We start from the raw sequence: 9636 nt of genomic DNA on the forward strand, positions 1-9636 counted from the left end.
TAAGAAAAAAAAAAAAAGAAAAAGAAAGCTGGGCACAGTCTCACCAGCGTGACTGCCTAAACATGAACTGAATAAGGACCACAGCAATAGGCATGCCAAAGTAGATAGGAGGAAGACCAGGAGGCCTCAACCCTCTACAAGAACCACAGGTGACTAAGGGATTCTGAGTGGGAGAATGGTCTTTCCCAGGGAAGAGAGCACACTGAGTCATTATCCTGTACCAATGGTCAGTCTGAAAAACCCGTACCAGTAACACTGTACAGATAGAACAGGTAGTACTTAGAAATGTGTATGTCTACACATATATGAATATAACAGCAATTAATGGAAAGAGGTGATGGATTTGAAAGAGGGCAAGGAGGGGTATATAGGAAGGTCTGGAGGGAGGAAAGAAATGGGAGAGATGATGTAATTATACTCTTATCTCAAAAATAAAAAATAATTAGTTAAACGCATAGGCACAGTGGTGTACATCGTTAGTTACATCCGTGTTAGGGAAGCAGAGGTAGGAGAACCCTAAGGGCTTGCTGGCCAGCCAGTCTGTCCTAACTAATGACTCTCAGATTCATTAGATTCTGTCTCAAAAATACCAAATATCAACTTCTATACTCCGTAGGCACACAGACACAGACACAGACACAGACAGACACACACACACACACACACACACACACACACACACACACACTCACACACACACATACCGTGTCTGGTAGAACAAGCTAGGATTATAGCCCAGCCCTTGAGAAGCAAAGGCAAGTGGATCAGGAATTCAAGGTCGGCCTTAGCTACAGATTGAGGCTGCATGGGATACGGCTAGTGTTTGCCTAGCTACACAAAGTTATCTAGTTCTGGGCTGAGTGGGTGGGATGCATTGTTTAGTAGAGTTTTTAGGGGCTGGAGAGATGGATGGCTCAGTAGTTAAGAGCACTCACATGGCAGCTCATTACCAGCTGTGACCCTAACCCCAGGGGGATCCAATGCCCTCTTCTGGCCTGCATAGACTCAGAGCATAGACATACATGCAGACAAAATACCCCTTACACATACAAAAACATTTTAAGCTGGGCAGAGAAGCATACACCTTTAATCACAGTACTCATTGGTGAGGAAGAGGCAGGTGGATTTCTGCGAGTTTAAGGCCATCCAAGTTTCCATAGTGAGACCCTGTCTCAAAATTAATCAATTTCTTTTATTACATATACCTGCAATGTTTTTCAATTTCTTCTTAATTTGTTGTCTTATTACATGTGTATGAGACATCTTTTAATTTCTTACTCTTTCTTTTCTTCTTTCTCTCTCTCTTTCCTTTTTGGCAGAGTCTCACTGTGTATGTAGCCTTGACTGGCCCCGAACTTGCTCAGTTGGATCAGGCTGGCCCCTCTGCCTCCCATGGATTAAAGATGTGAGCCATAGCCAAATGCAGCTTTGGAGAAATGTTGCTTTTCTTCCACGGAGGGTCTCGGGGACTGTCAGGCTTACACAGAAAACACTTTCACCTGCTGGGCCAGCTCTCTGTCCCAAGGCTTCAGCTGTAAGCAGATGAAGAGCTGTCTGAGAATGAGATCTGGAACCCTTGGGCTACACCGTGGAACCCCAGGGATCCTTAGGACCCTATTTTAAAGAGCACAGGATGGACTACTCTCCCCCATTGTCACCTTCTGGTCACACAGTGTCCCTGTCAGCTAGCTACAGTAAAGGACTCCCCACCTTTGCTCTAGACCAGAGAACCCCCATGTGACTTCAGAGTTATGCCAGAAGTGACAAGCCAGTTTTTCTCTCTCTACAGGGGACTATAAGAGAAGCTGGAGTAGGCAGAAGAGAAGGGTAGAAGGACTATTGGACTATTTTCCTGGTAGTGGTGGTGGGCAGGGTTGGTGAAGGACTCTTGGTTGCTGGAGTAACCTACAGTCTGACCCAAGATGAACTTCCTTCCTCTGGACAAAGCCACTCTAGATAGAAGGGTGGTATAAGTGGTCTCCACGGGGCTCTGCCTCTCCTCATTTCCTCAGACAATGGTTTCCGGGGATTGTATGGGCATTTTTGCTCTTCATTTCATAGGCATGTGGTACAGAGAATGCTTGGAAATTATACTGTCTGTTAATTATCCTTTGAATTGTGGTTGGGTAATGAGACTTGGTTTTGATGACGGCTCAAGCCAACGCATGGAGAAGCTGTAGCTCCCTGTGGGATTAAAATGGGCTTGCCGGGTAGGGGAAAGAGCAACTCTGACTCTAGAATGTGGCCATGGTTCTGAAACCCAGCTGAGAATGGGGCGTGGGAGGGGGCGTGGTATGGGAGGGGCGTGGCGTGAGAGGGGGCGGGGCTGCTAGGGAAAGCTCAGGCCTCCAGAGAGTCGCCTTTCTCCTCAAGGTAGATGGGATGTAAGGAACCCTCCCTTCTTTCATCTCCACACATATTTGGCAAATAGTACTTAATCCCCCTCCCAGCCTCAGCCCCTAAGAGGGACAGACAGCTGCCTCCTCTCTCACCCCCTCAGCTCTTTTCACCTCCCCCAAAACGGGAGGGAAATTTCCAAGTCTTATATTCGTCACTGGGAGACTCAAAAAGGGGTGACCCAGTGTTGTGACCTCCTAGAGGGGCTTCCTGCTTCGTGGAGCCTTTCAGCTATCAGGAACTTTGGGTCTCTCTTCCACCTGCTCCTACCCAGGTCCAGTGAAGTCTTACAGACTTAAAAGGGGATGTACTGCATGCCTGCAATCTCAGCAACTTTGGATAGTAGGCTCAGATGGAACACTGAGGCAGGAGAATAAGAGTCCTAATATATATAGCTAAACCCAAGGGGTAAACTCAAGGGGTAGGGTGGTTTGGGGGAGTTATTACTGTATTGGGCACTAGTCTCTTGGCCTATGGCAAGTTCATGCTGGTATAAGATGGATTGGTGTGGCTTAGGCAGAATATTTCTGGAGCAACTGAGACAGGGAGGCAAGTAGGTAAAATGTTTGTCTTGCAAACATGAAGACCGGAGTTCCATCCAAGGATCCACATAAAACACAACTAAGTAGCCGTCTGTTTATTTTATAATCCCAACACTGAGGAGGTGGAAAGTGGCAGATCTAATCAGTAACCTGAAAAGCTGGAGCTGTGGAACAAACAGCTAAGTACACACACTCACACACACACACACACACAGACACACACACACACACACACACACACACACACCGGTGGTTTGAATGGGGTGCCCTCCCTGGCATTTGAACAATTGGTCCCATTGATAACATTGTTTGGTAGGTTTGGGAGGTTCAGCTTTGTTGCTGGGAATTTATTACTGGAAGTCGGCTTTTAAGACTTTTAGAGTCATTTTAAGTTCTCATTCTCTTTGCTTCCTGCTTGAGGTTTAAGATGTGAGCTCTTTGGCCTGGGCATGGTACATACCTTTAATTCTAGCACTCAAAAGGCAGAGGCAGGAGAATTTCTGTGAGTTCAGAACCAGCCTGATCTATGTATTGAGATCTAGGACAGCCAGGACAGACTCAGTTTAAAAAACAAAAATTATTAAGTGAGGGTGGTGGAGGGGACAAAAGAGAAGACAGGGAGAGGGACAGGTTAACCAAAACAAAGGATGTATGAAGAACCTCTATGGAAATCTACTACTTTGTAAGTTAATTAGAAGAATATGTACGTGTGTGTTAATGGGGAGCTTGAACATATCACACTGCATGGGTGGACAATGTTTTTCCTAGAAGACATGTTAAATGAAAACTTCATGGCCAAGTGTGGCATACCTTTCCCTATGGATTATGGGTCAGACAGCCTGGAATACATGTGAACATGTCTCAAAAAAATAAAATAAAATAAAAGAGCTACAGAGCTCCCCAAACAACACGATGGCCATTGCTCTGGGTTGTTCATCAGAAGTATACGGTTAAGACTCTATTGCTGCTGGGTGTATGCCTTCAATCCCAGCACTAGAGAGACAGAAGCAGGCAGATCTCGATGAGGCCAACCTGGTCTACAAAGTTTGGTCCAGCCAGATCTGCCTCAAAATAAGAAGCAAACAGAAACGAATACACTCTGTTGCTGAAGACAGACACGCTTCAATTGTAGGACACAGGATTCTACCTAGAACTGACCTGAAAACGTCTTCCCTGATGGCTAGCTTTCATAGCACCAGAAGGTGCTGCACAGGTCACTGGGGGAGAAAGGTCATCAGTGGCCTTCCACAGCATAAATCCTGAATGACTGACTGCCAGGCAAGATGCCACGGGTACAAGAGTGGCATGAAAGTTACTAGTAGCCAACTGATTTCTGATTGGACTTGAGGATTGGATTTCACACAAGGGAATTCATACCAGGTACTGTGAACCTGCTCAAAAGCCCATGGCTGTGAAGGACATAGGCCCTAGGGGGGACCTAGTACTGTTGTCTCACTGAATGGTCACACTGTCAAGCTGCCTTGTAAATAGTTATGTTTATATTAATGGGCTAGTATTGTTGTCAATGTTGGCTAGAGAAGTTTCTTTAGGGTTAATCCAGAATATCATAACTCGACAAACTGCTTAAGAATAAATAATGAGTGCTCAGTCGTATATAGGACATCTATATCCTCCTACCGTTACCCAAGGCTCAGGGAACGTTGCAGAAGAGAGGGTGGAGAGAGTGGAAGAGCCAGAGGATGGGGAGAAGTGAGTACTGGCAACATGGTCTGTAGGGCAAGTTCCAGGCTAGCCAGAGCTACATAGTGAGACCCTGTCTCTAAACCAAACCAAACAAAACCAAACGTGCACCTTAAAGCCTGGGAGTGTAGCTCCATTGGTAGAATGCTTGTCCAGCACACCTGAAGCCCTGGTTCAAGTCCACAACACGGCATAACCTGGGCTCAGTGGTACAAACCTGAAGTCCCAGCACTCAGGAGGTAGGAGAACAGAAAGCAGTTTAGGCCATCCTTAGAAGATCAGAAATGCAAGATGACTCCTGGCTGCACAGGGAGTTTAAAGCCAGCCTCGAATACTTGTGAACATGTCTCAAAAAAATAAAAGTTAGGCCTGGAGAGATGGCTCAGTGGTTAAGAGCACTCACTGCTCTGCCAGAGGCCCTGAGTTCAATTCCCAGAAACCACATGATGGCTCACAACCATCTGTAATGGGATCTGATGCACTCTTCTAGTGTGTGTCTGAAGACAGCTACAGTGTATTCATATAAATAAAAAAATAAATCTTTTTTTAAAAATAAAAAAATTACGCTATAATAAACATTCTCTCCCGAGGTACAATAACAGCCAGCACTGCTTTCTCTCTCACAACTTTTGGAACGCCTGTATTCTCGGCCCCTCCGCAGGCTGTACCAGAGATACAGGGGGCCTCTCCCTCCTCTGTCACCTACAGGGGCTCTGTCATGGCCACAACCTGGAACACCCCTAGAATGATCTCATATACAATCCAAGACAAACTCTAACTATCTCTTGAAGTTTCTGCTTTCAAAGCAGATTTTTGTACATACCACATGCTGCTTCTTAACTTATTATTAATGTATGTTTGGTATGTAAAATGTATTACGTGAGTGTAGGTGCATGCTTGCTATGATATGCCTTGTGGAGGTCAGAGGTCAACTTTCAGGCATAAGTTCTCTCCATCTACCATGGGATCTGGAGTTCAAACTTAGCTTGGCAGGTTTGCTTTACCAACTCTGCGTCATCTTGCCATCTCATGTGTCATGTCCCCTCCCCTCTCCCCACTCCACCATTTTCTTTTTTCTTTCTTTCTTTCTTTCTTCTTTCTTTCTCTCTTTCCTTCCTTCTTTCTTTCTTTGTTTGTTTTTTGTTTTGTTTTGTTTTTTGAGACAGGATTTCTCTGTGTAGCTCTGGCTGTCCTGGAACTCACTCTGTAGACCAGGCTGGCCTTGAACTCAGAAATCCACCTGCCTCTGCCTCCCAAGTGCTGGAATTAAAGGTGTGTGCCACCACCACCTGGCCTGTACCTGTCAATTTACTTGCTCAACAGCTGTTATCCTCAGAACCAGGGAGAATTTGTCCCACAAATACCTCACATCTAGCATGTGACCAAACGCATAGTAGACACTCAATAAATATCAGACGAATAAATGAATGAATCAATAGGTGGATGGCACAGATGTCAGGTGTCTCTTCATGCTTTGAACTTCTATCTAGTAGGCAGTTGGGTGTCACTTCAGCCCCAAACTGCATTCTCTGTGCCAGCTGTATCTGGAGGTAGCAGGCCCAATGCCCCAACTTTCAACTTGGCCCAATTAAAGATGGCATAGATAGCTTCACCATAGCAGGCTCCATCCATAGTGCCAGGGATGGATGTTAGGGATGACTTAAAAAGTTGGCATTCAATAAATGATGCGAGGTCCATCGCTGATGCAGCTGAGATCATATGAGATTTGTCATCTGTGCACAGAAAGGATGAGATAGAGCCTGGGGCTGAGGCTTGTGCAGAAATCCCCAAAGCAATGCCTCCAGTAACTTAGTTATTAGGGTTGTCAAGGCAGACAGAGGGATGCATAGGCAAACAACACCGATGACTGAGACTCTGGTTCCAGATGCTGAGACACCAGGCTATGTTCACTAATATTTTTGTAGCCACCCCCCTTTCATTTATCTACTGTGTACATATGTGTGCTTTCAGAGGCCAGAGGACAACCTGCAGGAGGTGATCCTCTCCTACATGTGAGTCCTGGAGATCAAACTCTGCTCACCAGGCTTGATAAGTGGCTTTTACCAGCTGAGTCGTGTCACAGCCCTTACTGAAGGGGAATCATGGCTGACCCATCACAAGCTATTCTGGTACCCCTAGGAGATGCTGTGCTCTGTAGATCAGCGGGATAGTGAGAAGCAGATCTCACGGTGAAAACTCAGTGGGGCTGTGCAGCAGCCTGGCCTGGGTTATGGAGCAGGGAGCTGCCTAGGGTGACTCCCGGGTGTCTGGGGCAGGGGTATATGTGGATGTGTTGTGGGAATAAGGACTCACTTGGGGCTTGCCATCCTACAGAGAGGCTCCGTCTGCATTATTGAAGACCAGGCATATGGAAAGACCAGGCAGACCAGATGTTTCTGGGACCAGCACATGGAATCGAGGGCCATGTTTTCTCCTAAGCTGCTTCCTCAGCCTCATCCGAACTTTGCTTTCAACTCCAGCTTTCTTCTATCTGGAGCAGAGCATTCCGCATTCCCTCTTACTTGGGTAGACACCAGCCGGCTGGGGATACTGATGAGGCAGTAGAGTTGCAAATGTCCCCTGAGAATGCATCTTTGAGGATTAAAAGGAGCCAGATAGGATGGGGGCAGTGTAAGCAGGTTGATAAAGGGGAGGCAAAGGAAAAGACGAGAAGTTAAGAAGAAATGTAGGAACAGCAGCTTAAGAGTAAGACCCAGGAGACAGACTCTAGGCATAAGGAGGTAGGGCTGGTTTGAAATACTAAAAAGAAATTGTTTTCTCTGAAACAAGATGGAAGGTGTATGCTATTCTCAACTAGGAGCTTAGTTCTTCAGTTTCAGGACTTAAAACCCAAGTGTCCCTTAAGGGTCATACCTTCTTATCAGCAATTTACACCTCAGCAAATGTAATTTTCCAGACTCTTTCTGCCAGCAGGCTTCTGTAGGGAAAAGGGGGGCAGTCTTACTAGAAATGAGACTCCAAAATGCAGCCTTTTCCAGACCAGCCAGTTAGAGCAGCTAGTCTGTCCAGAACAGAGGTCTCTTGACCACGGGAACCCTAGCCTCAGACCAGAGCCTTGAGAACCGGGAGCTAGGGCTTTCCAGGCACCTTGGTAGGAGAGCTGTGCTTTGCTGGGTTTCTGCAAGACTCTGCTTGCAGTACCCCGCCCCCATTGGGAGGGTTCTTAAAAGGGCAACATCAGAGGCGGAGCTTTAAGCTCAATCAGGCCTCGTGTAGGTGGGGGCTGCAAGGGTGCACCCCTTTTGTGTCTATGTGGGAGGGGCTACTGAGGAACCCCATGCTGGGAGAGTGGTAGAGGCCCCTCATCCTGGCACAGGCTCTGACATGTAACTCATTTCTTTGGGGCCCATCCCAGCTCAGCCTGTCAGACTTATCCTGGGAGCCCAGCCAGGACTGCTCTAGGCCCCCAGTAGGAGGGATGGGAGTTGGGGGGAGGTATCTCATAGACCCAGGATAAACCGGAAAAGCTTCAGGAAAGTTAACGCAGGACAGACTGCAGGGTGTCTGCTGCCAGGAGTGGGGTTTCCTCCTAGGGGTGTGTCTGGTTGACAGGCTCTGGCTGCTCTATTCAGCAGGCTGAGCTCAGTTCAGGATGGCCCCTAGGGAAATGTTGGGCCTCCACACTTGCCTGACCTTTCAGAATTATCAGAAAGTATGCCTTCTAGTAGATGATCAGTAGTAAGGACGAGCATCAAGTCCCAGTAGATGACTTCATGCATCTAGACCTGCATTTTGGCTCTGAATTCCTGGGTGTGGGAACCAAGAGCTTCTAAGGGACTCAGGGTTCTGACTCACTCCACAGGGCCTCTGGGGGTTGTTTGCTGAGGTAACCTGGGTAGCTGAGGTTGGAGTTGGGGCAGTCAAGGTGCCAGGGATGAGGGCATTGGCTGTGGGCTGCGGAGGCAACTACCAGGGTGGAGTCGAGGTTATCTGGGCTCATTCCCAAGTACTTCCAGGTGGGTCAGCCCATCCTCTAAACAAGGCTTGCATCAGCCAGTCACTGCTCCAAAGAAAGGAGTGCGGCTCGCTCTGGAGAACAAGCCACACTGTCCCAGTAGATCAGTGGTTCTCAACCTTCCTAATGCTGCAACCACGTGTTGTGGTGGTCCCCAACCATAAAACTTATGCTGTTACCTCATAACTATAATTTTGCTAGCTACAAAGCATAATGTAAATATTATGAGAAACAGGTTTGCCAAGGGGTTCGCGACCCACAGGTTGAGAACCCCTGCGGTAGATCGAGTGCTGAGAGCATAGGACTATGTTCTATTTTCCCTGTAACCTCTGCTCCCAAGGAGCTTAGCAACACAGTCAGACTGAATGAATGTCCATCTGTCAACTTATATATGAAGTGTGGGGAAGATGGCCATTTTTTGCTCTTCTCTGCTTTTGGGAAGGAGGCACACATTCTGTTAAGTCTACTTGGCCCACTCTGAGGAAGACTGACGGGAGAAATGACTGATGGCTCGGGGTGTCTAGAGTCCAAGAGCAGGCTGCTCCAGGAAACTGGCAAGGTAGAGAGTAAAGCTGGCTAGTGAAAGGAGACAAGAGCTGCTGCAGGAAGGCAGAACCCCGTGCCTGAAGGTCACAGGCATTAGAAGACTGGGGTAGGGAAAGCAGCTGTGGGGACCTAGGTCAGGTGAGACGACACAGGACCACCTAGACATTCCTAACAGACTTGTGAGCGGGACATCCTAGCCTCCCAACCACAGTTCAAGCTGCTTTTCTTCAACCTGAATGTTAAGGTTATGGGAATGTGAATTTCTGGTCCTCAATTAATTACAAATGGGAGCAGCCTGGCTCTTTTGTCCTCTTGTCCAGGCTGCTTTCCCAGGGCTGAAGCCAATGGGCCATGGAACCTGCCTGGGGGCCCCAGCTGCCACAGCAGGCAAAATGAGCCACACTGTTCACCTTTCTAGGCACCCAGTTTTGATAGGCTCACCAAGAGCAAGGTTAACCAACTCCCTAGCAAAAA

Source organism: Mastomys coucha, unplaced genomic scaffold (genome assembly GCF_008632895.1).
Source record: "Mastomys coucha isolate ucsf_1 unplaced genomic scaffold, UCSF_Mcou_1 pScaffold16, whole genome shotgun sequence".
NCBI classification, from domain to species: Eukaryota; Metazoa; Chordata; class Mammalia; order Rodentia; family Muridae; genus Mastomys; species Mastomys coucha.